Source organism: Epinephelus moara, chromosome 19 (genome assembly GCF_006386435.1).
Source record: "Epinephelus moara isolate mb chromosome 19, YSFRI_EMoa_1.0, whole genome shotgun sequence".
Classification (NCBI taxonomy): Eukaryota; Metazoa; Chordata; class Actinopteri; order Perciformes; family Serranidae; genus Epinephelus; species Epinephelus moara.
The window spans coordinates 12,535,689-12,555,240 of NC_065524.1; the positions used below are offsets into that span (position 1 = coordinate 12,535,689).

Genomic DNA, 19,552 nt, shown 5'->3' on the forward strand with positions numbered 1-19,552 from the left:
TTGGCCCTCACCCATGCTGGGAGACATGCTATTGTTTCTCAGCTCGAACAAGAGGCACGCGCTGTTTTCTCGAAGCCTACAGTCGCCGCTCATTGTGTGATGAGCTCTCTTCAGCATCTGTAAACTCGTCTAGAAGCGTCAATTCCTCTCGCTGTTACTTTGATCTTTTTTTTGATCTGCAGCGTTTGCCTCGGCAGCTACTCGCTCTTCTGAAAAGCTCATTCAGATTCCAGGAAGTGTTAATTGCAAACAGCATGCAAAAAAAAGCACAAGAATGATAATTACTTTTATTCGTAATGCGTGCTTATATTTTTTTTCAACCATAGAAAATGATTGCTTTGCTTCAAGGTAATGAGAATTAAAATTAATCCCACCTAAGTTGTTTGCAATGCACATATTTGGGCACTTTGTCCCCCGGTGAGGAGCAGTGTTCTCATAGCTTTGCTGTGTAGGCTGAAACAGGATGAGGAAAAATTAACTAAACATCAGAAATAAAAGTTTGTTGGCAATTATGATACAAAACACCTGAGCTGTGGAAACCTAGATATGACATGAGTGTAAAAACTAATGCTTAAATTTCGAGAATCGAGCTTTTCCCATCATTTTACATCCAAGAGAATCACACGACCGTGTGTCTGGGAAGCTGTCAGTTGGTGAGAATCAGTGCTAATTAAACTATTAATTATCTCTGTAATGAGACGCGAGTTAAAACTGTGTTAAGCACATCAAAGTACAACATGGGATTTCTTCACTTTGATGACTGCTATGAAAAATATATCTTGACTGAGGAGTGAGGAAACATTAACAGGACAAAAAGTAGCCAAATCTCAGAGCTTTGAAAGTTTTGGAGAACTCTGCAAGAACAACGTAACAGTTTATTAGTCTGTTTTATTTACAGGTGTGATTATTGCGTATTTCATAAACACAGTTTCTCAGAAAAGTGAACTTTTCAAGGTTATATTCAGTATTACATTTATCATCTCAGTGGAACTTTCAAAATAAAAGGCATAAATCATCTGCGAATATGTTTCTTCCACATGTACAAACCATGTAGCCATTTTTCAAAGCTAGTAGTTGTCAGTGAACATGTCTAGCGCTGATCCAAGTGCAGCTCGGCGCCGTATCAATAGCATCTCACTTTATTAATCTCTTGGAACACAGGATAATGCCTTGAGCAGAGATGATTCTGTTTTAAGCTGGAAAATCCACTTTCCCCTCTCGTCATGTTGAGGAGCTGTTTTCAATAGTCTGTTCCTGGAGGCCAATCTTAGCCTCTGACCTGGGCTGATTTGTTGTGAAACACGGAGACAAATTCCTTGGGCACATGTAGCACCACTTCTAGGAAAAGTGTTTGTTGTGTGGAGTGGGGGAAGAAAAAAACAACAACAATCCCATTAAATGGTTGGAAAGCTGCTGTTGTATGAAAGGGAACATATGTTGCTGGTAACAAGACATCAGCACTATCATTTGCTGCTATCACTGGCTAGGAGAGGATTAACTGGAAGGAGAGATCTCCAAGATGCAGCTGATAAAGGCAAGCAACGTTCAAAACAGCTCACATCTAACGTAACCTGACATGGTAATGTTGCTTTGTTTGTGCTTTATTAAAGGTTTTTTGATAATATTTTTATTGTGTTTTATTGTGTAACTACAAGTTGTTACGATTGCTCTTGTTGAATTTTCCTTGTGTAAATAAAGGATTCAAGCAATATTAAATTTAGAAAATGTTTTAATGTTTTTCACAGATGAAATTTCTCTTGTTCATTAAATAAAACTTTAACATTTTATATTTTTTTTATATATATATATATATATTTTAAAAACACAACAATTGAGAAAACAAGACTGTTCATCGCCTAGAAACGACCCCAGAGGTTGTTGGTACAAGCTAATGACTGCATATAAAGATAGATAACATGCCTCCATTTCCTCCCACTCAACAAAAATTAAGCCAAAATATCTCAGATACAGCTTCTGTCACCTTACCCTGGTGATGTCATTTGGAGCAGTCTGCGCAGAAGCCATCGCCTCAGTATTGAGTTCCTACCATCCGACCGGTCGTGAGCAGTGCCACTGATTGCGAGCACAAGCAAGCAAGCTGTAAAGCATGTCGTCAGACCCCCTTTTTATAGCATCAAATAAGTCATTATAACCAACTTATTTAAAAAAACAAACAAACACTTGAACATACCGTAGCTTCCTAAGAACTACCTAAAATGATGGAAACCTTTTTGGGAAAAATGTATTTGACGTGTACTTTAATTTTTTTGTTTGGCCCATGTCCCATCTGCTAGCATGGAGAGGGGTGGGGTTTATGACTCATACTGCAGCCAGCCACTAGGGGGCAGTAGAGATGTTTTGGCTTCACTTTTGGGGAGCTGTCATGACGTCGATTTTTATATACAGTTTAAGACACAAGTAGCTTTTAAAGACCCATATAGAGTGCTCCAGAAATAAGTACTAAATCCAGGAAATGAGTTAGCATCTCAGCACCCCTGGTTTTCTCGTATCAAAATCAGCAGTTTTTTTTAATGGGTGTTTGGTTAGATGCCTGAAATAAGGTCTGTGGTTAATACAAGCTTAAGAGATTTTCACGTCTTATTCTACAACATGAAAACATCAGTAAGTATCCTACTCATGAGATTTGAAGCTTTTGTGTGTCTGTAAAAAAAAAAAAAACCTTTGCTAGAAAGTGGCAAAATAAGACTAAAGAACATATACAGCCGTGCTGTTGGGGCAACATTAACATTAGCTTTTTATTTCTGGCGATTACATTTAGGCTTCAAAAATCATATGAGTGGTGTTAACTTGTGAAGATTATCTTGCTTACCTTTGTTCACCACAGAGTTTAATATACGCAATAATCCCAAAAACCAATGAAAAAAAAAATCTCATTGGCTTTTGGACTAGGGAACCAGGGTGACTATAACTTGAGCATTGGCCTACAGAAAAACATCATCCCTGGAGCACTCTATTTACATTTACTGTTAGGCGGCAACCTCTAGTGGCTGTAGTCATTTTGATGGGAGCAAAGCAGGAAGTGAGGTGATGTAGTATAAAGAGTGACAAAGTCCACATAGGGAGGATGAATGGATGGGTCAAACAAACAGGACTTTCGCCCATGAGACCGAGATTTGTGTCTTGTGTGAAACCAAAAAATACAGTTTACAAAACATACTTAACTTACATACATAACTTTTGTTATGTATCAAACCTACTGATTTAATCCCAGACTATGATCTTCTCCCAAACCTTACCACGTAGTTTTGGTGTTTTGGTGCCTGTGATATTTTCATAATGTTAAGCATGTGTTTAAAACTGTCACTGTTACATTTATACAAGTCGTTCTGGGAGTCATTTGCGAATGACTGCCTCTGTCGTTTGACAGAATGACAGTCTGGCATGTTGGAGAAAACACTTGAGCAGAACAGAAAACACCTTTTAGAAAACATGACCAAATCATCGCTGCAACATTGTTTTATTACCAATTTGTGAAACATCGTTTTGTTTTCTTTTCTTGTTAATGTGTTTAGTCCAATATTGTTTAGTGTCTCAGGGCTACTGTAGAAAACCCCCACAATATGTTACTTTTCACATTTGATATCATGTAAATTACATGCACATTTCAGTACACAAGGTATATTTGTTCCCTTCCTCTCAAAGTAATACATTTGTGGGAGCGACAGGCAGTGTGGATGTTGACATATTCCTCGGCTGATTTAATGACCTGTTTAATTCTGGCACGTCTGTAGCCCTCGCAGATGTTTTGCAGTTTTAATTAGTGTAATCATCGCTCTTGAAAAAGGCCACAGGGTTGTTTAATGGGTCATGTTTGTTAAGATGCACAGAATTATAACACAAAAGATATGCCATTTATTCAGCGCTACAGTCTTCCAGTGATTATGGGTGTCACAATTGATAATTAGAGAAAGAAGTGATTCATCTGAAAGCCAAAATGAACCTCTGTGGTGTGAGGAAATTAGTTTGACAGTGTTTGGATGAGCGGTGTTTACACTGCAGTGTGGCGGTGTGGGAACACTTTACCACTCCAGTGTTAACTGAAGCAACCTGCACACACTTACTGCTGTTCCTGGACGGAGTCAGAGACTTTTGATATGACATCTGGAGCAGAAACTGGATATTGTCAGGCAAAAACTTCTCATGAAATTATGAATATAGTGTTTCATTCTGCAGGCTTTTGTCACATGATAAGCAAAGGTTATGGTTCCAATTTTCAGGCAGCAAAGTACAAAGTGCTTTACGCAGTTTCCTCAAACTGTGGGAAATAGGTCAAGCTAACATTTACGATATGATAAAGACTGTTTAAATGCACATCCTCCATAATTAAAACCCATACTGTAGTATGTGGGTTACTTATACACCCTCTTAGTTGTTTCTTACTTTGAAACTGCTTGGAAAGCATCAATTTTATCATTTAGCATAACTTAAAGAACAAAAAATGAAAATGAACTTTCAATTAATGTTCTTCTTTTGCTATCGCGAAATAAAGCAATAATAATAAAAAAACATTCCCAATCACAAATATGCTGAGCATGCACTCATTATGTATTCATCTTCACTCTGCAAACCACATACTGCATTTTATCTGAATGAATTATTAACCAAGTTAATGAATATTTCATTTTTCTTTATGGAAGCATTTAACAGTCCCAACAGAGGTAATGACATGTTAAGCAGTGCCGTGTACCTGAAGAGAAAGGAGAAAATATAATTTATGTGGACAACCAGGTTAAATCGTGCAGCATATCGGGCTGCATTAAGATGTTAAAGCTTATTGCAGTCTATTTAACGTGTTCATTTAAGATCTCCCCTTTTGTTATAGTGTATACACGCCTTTCCTATATAACTTACACTGACCTGCCTTTATTTCCACACACAGACCTGAGATCCCTTTGTATCTTAAGAATGGACACAGCATGATCTAGAACAGCCGGAGGGGATTTACACTGAGCAAATGAATTTAATGGTGTAATTAACATTACCTTGATTTGTCCCAGGAAAGACCTCAGTAAGTCTGGCCTGTGTGGTAATTTATTGCTGAGGTCCTATGAAGAACACTCACCTACTGTAGAGCAGGTAATTACAAACACTGGCTTGATTAGAAGGGGGAGGAAACCGCTCCAGACTTGTTATTGATCAATTAATACTGGTAATACTGTAGTTGTACTGCAACAAGACAGTGGCAGTTCAAAGTACATTGAATTAACCCTTCGATGCATGGGTCATTTGGACACTCTTCCACAAGAGGGCCAAAAATGATCCGCAGTAGTTTTCACTGATAATAAATATGCTATTTTCATAATGATCTGAATTTTACACATAAATTATTGGAGGTTTTTAATGTACATTTGTCATTTTTCACACATTTTGAAAGAAGAGACTAAGACACATTTGTATGCATGCATCCTGGCACACTGGTATTTATACTGTAATTTTCACAGTTGTTTACTATGTTGTCACTTTTTCTTTTCACTTCAGCCTGTTTGGTTTTCCCTTGTTGCCTGCCAACACCTCCCCATTGATTCAGCGATCTGCAGCCTTCCAGTTATTTCCCTGTGCGGTCAGACATGCTCCTTAGTAAACTGAGGAAACACTGTCATAATACAGTAATATAGTCTATATCAAATTCTAAATCTAACCCATTAACTGACACAGTACCATCCAGTGTCTTTGAGGCCATTTCAGCTGTATATCTGAACAGCCATGTCAACATTATATGTAAAGAAAACAAAGGCAATGCTTTCAATGGCTCGTTAAAGGACAAGTGTGTAGGATTTAGTAGCATCTACTAGCAGAGATGATGTATAATATTCATAGCTATGTTTTCATCAGTTTCTAATCACCTGAACATAAGAATCATTGTGTTCTTGTTACCTTAGAATGAGCTATTCCTCTTCCACGGAGTCCGCTATGTTTTTTCTACAGTAGCCCAGATGAGACAAATCAAAACATTAGCTCTGGAAAAGGCTGTTTGCATTTTCATGTCAGCCACCATACTTCTCCTGCAAGCTTAGCACATAGGAGAAGTTTTGGTTGTAATTTATACATAAATGCTATTGTAAAATTATGAGCAACGTGCCATTAATCATTCAATAAACAGGTTTATTAACGGTATACCCACTGATAACGTGGTAGTTGATGAGATGGGTGTATGTCTAAGTGGATGGGTAGATTACCGAGGAGGAAGTGGGTATACTCTCCTTGATACTCCAGTGGCTTTTTGGCTAGTGTACTGTAAACAACCAGAAGACTAGTTGGGTATACCCTATATACCTGTGTATGCCCTCCACTACACCACTGAATTTACCTATCATCAAAATTTCAAACTAGCAAATATTAAATTTAATATCTACATGAGTGTAATGTATTCATTGACAAAAAAAACCCCAATTGCCCATTTTTTGAATAAACAAGATAATTCTTAGAAAAGTTTTAATTGAAAAAAATCTACTTATGCTTTTCTAAATTAACAAAATAATTATCTTGTTAATTTAGAAAAACGAGAATGTACAAACAGGGCAAATATGTTTTCCAATAAAGAAAACTCTCAGAATTCTGAGTTAATTATTTGGTTAGTTTAGGACAACAGGGCAAATATTTATTTCTTCAGTGAATTCTTTCATGTGTTTTGCTTTTGTAACCTACATTTACAACTACTGTACAGTTCTGTGAGTTAGCTGCAAAGTAGGATAATAGATTATGTCTGTAATGGTAGATATTATTCCTTAAAAACATCTATTTAATGACAGCAATGTTTCTGAAATAAAAAAATACAGATAATGCAGCTGATGTGTGGTTCATAATAAATACAGTAAATACCTGGCAGAAATATAACTGATGAGGATGAGAAGTTCCTATACATTTTTGACCCACTTATGCATCTAAGGGTAAAGATCCTTTGTAGCATTAAATATTGGTGAGGACATATATTTTAATTGTCAACAAGATTTTCACCTGAACATCATCTATAGCTTCAACACTGATCTAAGCTTCCACGTTGACTCCAAATCTTCATTCACACTCTGTTGTCTGAGCAGTGCAGTCCTTTGTAAGCACTGATGTTGCCATGTTGAAGGGTTGTCTAACAGTCAGGGCAGGCCCGATGAGCAAGGAACCAATTTGTGTCTAAACCCCAAGAAACTCCAAACTCTCCCAAGTAATTCCCTCTATTCCGACTCCTTAAAACCTTGTCTCGACACAAACAATAGCAAAGCTTTGTAAACGTGACTCTAAAACCTCTGCCAAGCATAATTTATCATTTGAATGACAATAGACCACTTAGCACTGCTTAAATTATTTCGGCGCTCTATCTGCTACTTGACTGTCTTTGTGTTGTAACAGCGGACGATCATTAACGCCACGGGGTGATGTGGTGCGCTCTTATCTCTGGCTCGGTCCTCAGAGTTCACTATAGATAGAAACTGCTCGGCCATGACAGCAACAACTTGTTTTTCTTTTTTTAAATTGCAAGACTAGTCTAAGTCATGGCTTATTAGATATAAGTGTAGCAGTGTGAACAATGCAGAAAGTTAAATTATACTTTTATGGAGGTTTTGAAATGTAAGAGGCTTCATATGACTAAATTACCCCAAGTGTTTTGAAATGGACAAGGGCAAATTGTCTTAATTATACCAGTGGTCAGAGAAGCAGAGAAACTGGGTGGTTGAACATGATAAAGAAAATAGATTTTAATAGTTGAAGAGGAGACCATCAAGCTGTCATTTATTTCATTTGTGTGAGTTTAAGGGGATAGAAATATCTAAGCGGAAAGAAAATGCACTTTGAGCTGCTGATACAAGCACATGTTAACATCGAAGAGGAGATCAGCTCTTACTATTTTAGCCACTGGAACAGATGGAGCCAAAACAAGGAGTCACAGAGGTGCTACTGATGACACAATAACGATTCATTTCAGCCACTTAAAGGAGCACTTCAACCCCCAGATGACCATTTGTACATCAGTTACTCACCCTGTGTTATGTTGCATCCATGCAAAACTTTGCCCTTCTTGCATGAATGAAGGATTCAAAAAGGCAGAAAATTCTTGTTGAACTGATGTCATAGGTGGCCGCCTTTAACAACAGCAAAACTATATCAAAACATCTGTTTACAAACTCTCACACAACCTGGCCATGTATCATTTATCCAGACATATGCTCAGTTCTTCCCAAAGAGACAGCCTTTTCTATAAGGGAATTGTACTAAACTCAGCTCTCTCTTTAAAGCCAGGCTCCATTGACAAAAATAGTAATTTTACCTCGCTGAAAATGGGAGCTGCTGGTCTACAACCACCTTGATCAGTTAGTTTGTTTGTGTTATTATGTGACTTTAGTAAATCTGACCCAACCCTTTCAAACACCAAAGTCACACACAAAGACAAACAAACTAACAGTGACCAGTAGCTTCTGTGTTCAGTGAGATACAATTACTGCTTTTGTCAATGGAGTCTGGCTTTGTAGATAGCATAAGGTTTACCTTCAGTTCAATTCCTTGTCAGAGAGGGCTGTCTGTACGGGAAGAACTAAGCGTACAACTGGATAAATGAGACATGGATTATAGTGCACGAGTTGTGTGAGTTAATAAACCGATGTTTTGATATAGCTTTGCTGCTGTTAAACACAGACCCCTTTTACTTCATTCTTTGGTCACCATAGAGGCATGCAAGAAAAACAAAGTTTTCTTGACAAATGTGGTGAGCAATTGGTATACAAATGGTAATTAGGGGTTATAATCCTTTCAACTTTTGATTTTCTTTCCCCTAAGCTTTCATGAAATTATATGTCTGATGATATTCAATATTTTTCTTGTCAAAGAAAAGACCAAAACCAACAATGTCTTGATCCTACTAACAGGTCTGTGCAGCCACAAGCTGATATATCTTATGCCTCTGTACCAGAACTCCATTGTTGCCCAAAAACTATTAAAAGAAAACACAGAATCAGTGGGCCACACTGTCACATTTTTTTATAACCATGAACACACACACACAGACACAGACACAGACACACACACACACACACACACACACACACACACACACACGCAGTGCAGTTTGTTAACTCAATCTCACATGGACATCCTGCTGTCTGAAACTGCCCACTTACTAGAGCGCCAATTGTGTATTCATCCGCAGTTGAAAATAGTCCCCACAACATACACTCTTTTACAACTGTTTGAGTGATGTCAGCTAAAAACTGCAGTACCAAGCTGTTCAGAGAAATAACGAAGCCTTTTTCAAGAAGGAAACTTTTTTCTTTTTTATCTTGACAGCCTGAAAAAATTGGTATCCATGCACACTTTGGGTTTTCCACTAAAATAAAGTTCTGTGGTTTTGTTTTGCCAATAAATGTAAGGGTCCAGTATATTTTAAAAGAATAGACAAACATTCTGGTAAATATGCTTATTTGCTTACTTGCTGTGAGTTAGATGAGAAGATCAATACCACTGTCATGTCTGTGTGGTAAATATGGAGCAGGAGCAAGGCAGTCAGCTAAGCTTTGTAAAAAGACTGGAAGCTGAGGGAAACAGCTAACCTGGCTCTCGTTGACTGTAGCAAAATCTTAAAGCTCACTGATAAACACATTATTATATCTTGTGTGTTCAAATGGTACAAAAACCAAGTGTAAAAGAGACAAGCTGTGGTTATATAAGTTTACAAATTTGGGTTATGTGCTGAACTATGTAGTGGTCAGGCACTGTGATCTTCTGGATTCTTCACTGTTGCGTCATGGAAGTTGCTGTTGATTAGTGAATTTTAGTGGTGCTGGGAGGTGGATTAACTTTGACCAGAGCCAGGCTATCTGTCTCCTCTTGTTTTGAGTCATAATGCTAAGCTAAGCTAACTCTCTTTGCTCCAGCTTCATAGTTAATAAAGAGACATGAGAGTGCTAGCAGCTGTCTTATGTTATTCTTGGCAAAAAAACAAAGCCAAAAAAAGTGGATTCCAAGAATCCCAAACTTTTCCTTTGAAAGGTCGATTTTAAAGTCCAATTCCATGCTTACTGTTGATGAAACTTTAAGTATTGACTAAGTACAGTAATGTGTATGTGCTGTAGCAATTATAATCTAAACAAAGATTAACTTTAAATTCTCGTCACGATCTGACCTAACAGTAAGTATCATGTTCCACAGCAGACAGGTACCAAATTCCTGCACCGCGTGGCTTTGTGGCCCAACGTTCCTGTCTTGTTCTCCATACAGTGATAACTGCCATAATGAGATTTGCCATTAAGAAAGAAAAGAATGAAAAGGACCCCAGCCATCTGTATAGCTCACCATGGTAAAAGGCTGAATGCTATCAAGCCAGAATTCAATCGCTGAATTATACCCTCTTTGTGTGCGTAGGGCTAGTGAGTACCTCACACTATATTCATTTCAAAAAGGCCTCAATTTAATTAGTTCTCATATGTTGAAAAATTCATGAATTTGTCTGCAATTCCCGCTGCCATTGTTGGGAGTGACTTAAGCGGTGGTGTTAGGCTTTCAGGCAGTTTGGAAGGAAAAATAGCCCCCCACAAAAAAGAAACAACTGTTTATGTAAATAGACACTGCGTGTTTACTTGGTGGAAGAAAGCGAGGGCTCTGAACAGAGTGCTAAGCTTAGCGTGGCTCTGCCAAAGGGGACCTCTCACCATCAACTTCAGTCTTATTAAACTGATTACCAACTCCAGCTAATTAATCAGAGACAGTGCCCTTTCTTGTCATGCAGGGAGGGAGCTCTGTGTGTCTCACAGAGTTCCTCTCTCACTGCCTCCCCCTCCCATCTGCTCGCCTCTGTTCCCCCCTTTCTCCCTTTTCTTTTTCCAGCTTTGATTGAAGTAGGGGAATGGTAATTTTCATGCATCATCTGGGCCGGCAGGATGGGAGGACAAGTAGTAATTACCTTAAACAAACAAGGCTGAGATTGCTTGAGAAGCTACCTCTTTATTCAAGCTCGCAAAATAAGAAAACAGACTGAGAGCATAATGGTTTCAAAACACATTTTACAGGCCATTTTATTCATTGTGTTCGATACGGTTTTCATCTTAGATAGAGTCAACCCAAAAAATTTTAAGCGAAGACTTAAAAACCATTTAGTAGTATTTTGGTTCAGGTTCTGTGATGTTGAATGTTTGGTGCTTTTCAAAGGTTATTTTGCAGCCTATGGTAGAGAGCACGTGGATGAGCACATTTTCGCAAATGCAAAAGGATGCCACTGTTAACCCAGGTGATCAGTAACCTCTTATTAGGGTGGCATATGTTCAGTAAATGTCACACCTGTTGTGATAATCTTGTCAAGATTCTTCTTCAGGTTTTCTGCTACTCCTGTTAAAAGCGGAAGTATAATTTATTTCTTATGTTTTAAACAAACAGTGTGTATGACTTAGTGCCATTCAACAGTGAGGATTGCAGATTGCAACCATGTGAAACTTCTCCCATGTGCAAATCGTGAACTCCTGGTTAGGATTTCTTTAGTGTTCATTGTCAAATGAATCAAATTATCTGCAGAGGTCTCTTCCTCTCCAAAACAAACAGACCCACTAGAGACACTAAAAAAAATTCACATTACAAAAAATCAGTTTTCTGATGCTGCTCAGAGGGAGGATGGACTGCTAACTATGATGGCCGATATGAAAACAAACAAATCTAGGGCCAGTGTTTGGTTCTTCATTCTGGGCTACTGTAGAAACATGGTGGTGCAACATGGTGGATAAGGTCCCGCTCTCTGTGTAGATATGTACAGCTCATTCTAAGGTAACAGAAACACAATGATTCTTATTTTCAGGTGATTATACACTAAAGAAAACATGCTTTTAATATATCACATTTCTGCCAGTATATCCCTCTAAATTCTACACACTGGACCTTTAAGACCTCACATAGTGAAATGGGTACACAGTGGCTTTTCCTATGTTTTTGCCAGCTGGATGTTAAGAGTATAACTCAAACAAACCTTAATTGGACATTCATTAAGTGAGTCCATGCATGTAAACACAGCCGATGTGTTTAGCCCCTGCTTTGCACCGTGCATTGAGTCTTTTTTCTTAAACTGCTAAATCTCCCAGAGTTCAAGCCTCCACTGATCGCTCCTCATTTTACTCCACACTTCCCTCTGAAGTGGATCGTTTGATTGCTATTACAGACATTTATAGGTTTATGTGCAACTGTTTCTCACTTCAGCGACCTCTCTGTCGTTGTTGCATGTTTTGTCACATGGTTTTATTGTTTTTAATGGTTTATTTAACAGTGTCAGTTGTTATGCTGTTTCATAACTGCTCCATACTGTGTCCATGTCTACTGACATTATCTCCTCTTTTGACAATCTTGTTTTCTGATACTTGTGTGTGAATCAATGGACCTCTTGTCTGATCAAGAGATGTTTTTCCTTAATAAGACTAAATTAGGGGTAAGCAAAGAGATTTATTACCCACTATAGTTGTAGAAATGACTATGTGAACCTTTTGTCTACACTTGAGCATGTGCTTTTGGGATAGATGGGAGGATGGCATGTAGGATCAGCATATGTGTGTATTAGCCACATTGTAAAAACCTATATCAAAATGAAAAAGTGGTAAAAAAATGTTTTTATGCCAGCCTGCCAGAACAGGGTGCAGTGAGTGTAAGTATCCAGTCTGGCTTTGCCTGAGGAAAGATGTGCTTTGTGTGGGAATGGGGCTTGAGAAGCTCAGATCCCTATTCTCCCAACTCACACTTCCTGCTGTTCTGTCTGATTGTGTCGTCTTTGTCTTAGCCTGATGTGCTCGCCTCCTCCTCTGGAGAGGCTAATGCAGGCCCTTTTTTTTCTCCTGCAATCTCACCAAATGCCAAGTGTAACTGGTGCCCCTATTGCTCCTAATTAATGCGTGATTAAAGAGTGAAATAAGGGATTCTACCAGTGATTTGTTTTTTCAAGGAGTAAGAAATTAATCCCCTTTGGATCTTGCAGAATCATTTAAGGATTCTCCTTGTTCTGTTTATCAAATAAACCAAGTAATTAGAGACTTTAGATAAGTAGGCTAAATTGATGCCCGCCCTATGTCTTCCCAAGCTAGTGTTCGCTGATAGAAACAGCTGTGTTGCTCTGGTAATGTGCAGCATTATACTTGTCCAATAACAATGCCCTTTGTGTTTGGTAGTCGTGTAATTACGCTGGGGAGCCTCCTTGACCTTGGTAAGCACATCTATCTTACTTGTGGATCAGTGTATTTCATTTCTTAACCCACAAAGATACATCACAAGGGAGTTTACTGACATCCCCATGAATGTAATTCAGAGTGCAGACTACATTACTGGCAATGCACGATTGTGTAGTATGCAATAGTGCAGTTATCCGGGCTGATGATACACGCACAGCCTCTGGCTATTTAACAGCGTAATCCTCAGCTAACTTATTGTAGCTCTACTGTATCTGGAGAGGCAGCAGTGTGATTTTTATTACTTTCACCTGAGTACCCAGGGGAGGTATCTTATCTCCCCACTTGGTTTTATGCAGTTTGGTTTTGAAAGGTCTTCAAATGTTGGAAATTTGAATTTAGGCTGCATGTCTGAGCAGGTAGACACATGAAGTGACTTCACTTCACTCCTTTGCCGTTTTTTTCCCTCGCCTGTATGGAAAAGGGGTCGGCCATTTCTGGTGTTGCATCAGTGTTTCCAACACTGCACCTGCAGCAAGTGTCCAGTCTGAGACCTCAAACGGACACTTTGAAGCCGAGCAGGACCGGGCTGTTTAAATGACTTCATCTTGCCCAGATGAAAGGGAAAATGTGAGATTTCTGCATCACAAACAAAGACTGAGGACGTGTGTTACGTTTTCCTGCTCTTTGCAACATTTCTGCTTTTATTTGAGTTATTGCTGGATGAGTAATATTCTATGGAGCCCCATAGGTGTCAGGAGTCATTTGTTTTGTACCATGTGCCAAGTTAGAAATTTGTACTTTTGAACTACTGTTTATTTTGCGTGCATTAATTAGTAATTTGTGCTCTTTATTACTGTCATGGTACTGAAACTGTAGTTACTACAGTTATAAATAGCTTCATTTTGATTTTGAACAGGAATACACTTTGGAATTTGCCCTTAGGCATCCAAAAATGAAGGGTGAACAACATTATTTAATATCATGCGTTGGACATCATGTTGAAATGTGGGCCAGGGGTCATCTATTGTAGTGGGAGCTACTACAGAAGCCATTTTGAGTATCCTGACAGGTATTTATATGTCTGTTTGTCAGTCTGTCCTTCTCTCTGTCATTGGACAGATTTGTCACTGTGATAGTGTCACAACCATGCGGTCACCAAACTTTACAGGCAGGTGTGTAGTTGAAATCACAATGAAGGTTGAGTTTGAAGATCTTTACATCCCTGGCCCACATTTGTTTTCAGTCGTGGATCGTTGTATCACAGCTGGAGTGCTCCCATTATGGTCTCTAGTTTTCTTGGGCCCCAAATACAAGCAGACACTTGTGCGCACACATACACATACACATACACAAACAAGGCTTAAATTGGGCTTAGGCTGTGTGGGGCTCCGCCCTGATACATAGGCTCAACTTGGGTATAGCCTGCCCACACAGATAAAATCTTAATTCCATTTTTTTTTACATTGGGCTGGTGGCCCGCAGCAGCACTGGGTCTAATTTGTGTAATGGCAGCAACAGAAAGTTTGCTGATCCAACAGAGGGTCAGGGAGTCCAAGATCAGACCCCCACCCCCAAAAAAGGCCAAAATACACAACCACTGAATGCCATGCATCAAAACAGCTGCCCCTATTATTGAACTGAAGGATTTCCCTCCCGTTCTGCAAACCAGCCTTTGATCAGCACCACGGACAGCAGCTGAAGTGCCATATTTATCAATGACAATCTGACAGCCTGCCCTGGACTCAAACTACCACGGCCTGATTCCTCCAAGTGACAACAAACTGCCTTCCTACATGGGCCCCTCACAATCTCTGGGACCCGGTGTGCTGCACCACTTGCACCATCCATATTTAAGTCATTGATTAAAGGTACTCTGTAAGGCTTTCTTGTGAGCAAACAAAAGTTAGGTTGACATCCAATGCTACACATGCATGTGTATAATACAAACAAAACGTGGACCCCCTCTTAAAGACATTGCTCCACAGCGTTGTTAGTGGTCCAAAGCTCCACATGGTACCTTTAAATAATACAAGTGCACAACTAATTAATTTATGTGTGAACAATACTTTTTTTTTTGACAAATTAAGGTCTCTGTATGTCTCTGAACATTTAAAGAAACTAGCTATGTCTTATTACAGGTTCTGCTGTTTGACAAACCTGCCTCACATGTAAAATGTTGTGAAACTGGAGTCACGTTTTGCTGATTACTTTATTATTTCACAAGTCGAAGAATCCTGAGGATTCACTGAATAGGAATAACAATGTGATGCAGAATTTCCTGCACTGTTAGCCTTGTTAGCTTTTAAAAACGTGTATACATCTACCATGGGGAGGCTTGCACCTAAAGCAAATTAGTTCGACTGCCCAGTTACCTTGTTGGCTTTAAGTATCTAGTCTATCATTTTATTGCTGCTCTTAATTAGTTCAGAAATATGTTTGCATCTTATTCTTGGATAGATTTGTGAAATATGTGAGATTTACCTGTTTCCACACGTATAGTATTACAGCAGAGCCAATAATCTCATGAGTAGATTAAACATTTACTGTATACATTGAAATAATACACACCATTATACTGATTGTGTGTGAGCGGATAAGATCATTACATGGTGTTTTACATCAGCGGTCAGTCATGTTTACCTATTCAGTTCACTGTGCACTTGTTTTCTACTCCCTCTTCCTCTGTCTTCTCCTACTTCTCTCTCTTTCTATTTCACTGACTTCTTATTCCCTCCGTTCCCTGGGCACACGGTCTGTCTGTGTTCTTTATTATTTTATGGCAGGCCTAGCGCTGAGCCTCCCTCTAATTAGATCAGGAATTATGGTATGGATTAGGTGATGGAGGGGCATGCCAGTTCTTCTGACCATGGTAGCTATTTCAAGTCACCATTTCAAAGTTATGTGCTTAATTCCTTCTCCCCCCTCCCCTCCTTGCTTTGCATTATAACACAGCTGCAGGAAGAGTGACAAACACTGTTAATCTCTTGTTTGCTGGCAGTCCATTACAAAGGGGTAAAGCGGGCTTTTTCTCCAGCACTGTAAACACTCAAAATTCAGCATTGTCCATTACCTCTTAAACACAGCTGATAACAAGCATCATTAATTAAACTGTGGGAGTAAGTGGGGTTACATAAATTGAAATTAATAATCGGGCGCAAACAGAAATAGAATGCATGTTTCCGAATTGTTTCCTCAGAAACTCCCAAATGTAGCTACGTAGATTAAGGAGGTTTGGCTCCTGCTTCGCTTGTGATGTTTCCACCAATCCTAGGGATAGGTTTAGTCATGGAGTGCTCTTTTAATTTGTTTGCCACATTCTCACATTTTCCCGGAAAAAAATGATCAAGTAGGCATTTAATTACTTTAAGAAAATAAATCACCTCCCATAGCTATTGTGTTGCTGCCAAGTCTATTGCACATAAGCTGCAAAGAACATGAAATATTTCACCACTTGTATTTGAAATACCCACTGTCGAGTCAATTTGGGGCAGACAATGGTGGGAAATATTGACTCCAGCTTGTAGTTAGGGGGAAGGTACAGCCTGAAACAGCAAATTAAAGCTTGTTTTCCTTTTTTGACAGACAGTTGACAGTGGCGGACCTTTCTATTGGCAACATAGGCGAGTGCCTAGGGTGGCACCCAGAGGGGGAGGTACCAAAAACTGAAAAATGACCCAAAATCTACTGCTAATGGTCAGTCTGTAGTATGCACTTCAGCTTAATGTGCTCATCAGTGAGTGATCATTGCAGTCAGAACATGCTAGAGCATTGATGGGTGTGGTGGAGGAGAGTATGTGTGGAGAGCATTAGAGTAGGAGGAAAAGAAAAGGCAAAAGTCAGTACCAAAAAAGTATGTAGAAGGAAAAATTTGCACATAACATTCTTTTGTTTGTTATTTTTTTTATTTTGTTTGTACATTGGCCTATGCCGCCAAATGTGCTACATCGGGCACTGACAATCAATATGCATAAAATGCTCATTGTTTGCCTGTATTATATCTAATTACGTCATAACAGCTGGATTCCTGTGTGCAATCGCCAAGCATCAGTACGAGTCATATGTGTCTGAGGCATGATACAAATCAAGACTAGCATGTTGTGTCTAGAGTGTTGATATTACATGAAACACTAGCGAGCCCTCAGAGGACTTCAACATGCCTGACTGAAGGCTCAGCAGCCTGTAGCTGTGTTGTCAGGGAGAATCAAGTCAAGACATGCCCATCTACATCTGACAGCAGAGGAGAAAGAAACCATGCCTCTAAATGTTTTCCTAATTGAATCACATTTATACATATGAGGTATAACTTTTATCACTACACATGAGTATAATCCACAGTGTTCATCTAACTTGGCCGCAGATTTTGCAGGTGAACAATGGCGACCACTCCTGTGAGTGACTGCTGGCACTGCAGGCAACTGAGATCACTTTCGTGAATGAATAACAACCACACTGGGCCATAATTTCACCTCTGGGAAAACACCAATCCACCTGATGAAGACTGATTATCAAAATCTGACAGAAATCTCCAAAACTCCCAAAAGGTGACACCAAATCCCTTGTGCGCCAAATTGAGCGATGGGTTGGACAAACATCTGCCAAAAGCCACAGTTGAAATCCATATGGCTGGGAGTTAATTGGCGCGCGCAGGCCCGGGCTTGACGTGAGCATGGATACATAACTGCCTGTGTGGGTGGGCAGAGGTGGCTGGAGGTTTGAGGTTGAGCCTTGGTCCCCTCTCGCAGTGATTCACACGGGCGTCATGGAGCTTATCTGAGAGAGAGGGAAGATCTTGGGGCACTTCCTGCAAATTGCATGTTAAATGTCTCATTAATGGCGCTGACCTCAGCCCAATCTAGCACCCATTTCCTTATGGGGAGAAGTACTGCAGCCAGTAGACTGACTAATCAGACAGACATGGAGTGATTTTTAAGATTTTAAAGGTCTTTCTCTTTGTGTTGTGATTTTGTAATTTATGTCAGTGATGACACCTACACACTATACACTCTCAAAGTCATCAGACCGCTGTACTGATCACATCACACGACTGCCTATAACAGGATATCTTGAAGTTGTTATGGTTTGCACATTACAGAGGTGATAGGTGACAAGGGGTCAGACATTACAAGACATTTCAAAAGGAGGAATCCCTGACATGTCTATTAACAAAAAACATGCAAGAAGTGATACGGGAAAAGACAGAAGACAATGAGCGAGACAGGAGTTCTTTCCTCCAAAACTGGATGTCTGCAAGAAGCTAGCGATACAAGTTGTTTGTGCACTGATTTGCAGTGTAAAACCCAAGAATAAAAGAAAAGAATACCTATGAATGTCTACCTATGAAAAGTAAAGCACTATCATTTGTGTGCAAAAGAGGAAGTCAGGTAATGTGGTATAAAAAGTGACAATGTCCACATAGGGATGTAAGTAAGGGAGGTAGATAGGCCAAACAAACACAGGACTTTGATCCAGGAGACCGAGGTTATGTGAAACCAAATGTCAACACTGAGTTATTTTAAGTTTCCGAAGTAATATCGTCAGATCATCATCATCAGGTTGTTAAGTCATGTCTTCACATCATGTTGCAGTGTGACGTTACATTAAGTATGGAACTTGCCGATGCCCAAACAGTGGTGTATTGCAGGGTATATACAAGTATACAGGGTATGCCCGCTTCTTTTTCTGACTGTTCACAGTACCCACCTATCAATCCAAAAAGCCAATTGAATATAAAGGAGCATATACCCACTTTCTCCTTGGTAACCTACCCATCGACCTTGCGGTATACCCATCAGCCACTACTACACCACTGCGCCCAATCACGATTCTTTTCCTAAACCTGACCTAGCCGGTGGAGTGCTTATTCCTAAGATATCATGCAAACTGTTGTATGAGGATACGTTGAGGAGAAAATGGTTGGGGATTGCCTGTTCTGCTTGCTGATGTTCTGTTGCAGGTGTTACGACTCCTCCCCCTGATGTTTCCCTCAACCTGTATCTTGCACTCTCATTGGCTGCAGCTGTCAGTGCTGTTAAAGACAAATATCACACTGAAGGACTTGGGCTCGCAGACAGGTACAAATATTTAACCTGCTAGATATCAGCGCATCTCTCATATCACATATTTGAAAAGTCACACTTGTCAATCATCACTTACAGGAGCAAGCACCGATATGCATCTGATCTAGGAATTTTGTTAGCGACCTGTTGACGAGTTGAAAATCAGGGCTAAAAGTGTAAACTCGGCATAATCTGACATAACAAGAGTGAAGAGGGACCTCTGGTGAGTTTGGCGGGTTTGCTGAAGCCTCAGTAATAAAGAATCACAGTTTTTCCCCCCCGCAGGTCCTTCCCTCATTGGGGAGGCTTGATTCATTAGGACAGCAGGTCTCATGAGGGAAATCTCAAGGGTCTTCTAAC

General features: G+C 39.6%; 1 protein-coding gene across 1 annotated transcript in view; it reads left to right on the forward strand.

Moving 5' to 3' along the window:
• prdx3 (peroxiredoxin 3) overlaps window positions 1-19,552 on the forward strand; it is a 235,972-nt gene that overhangs the window by 27,290 nt on the left and 189,130 nt on the right. The window lies entirely within an intron of this gene.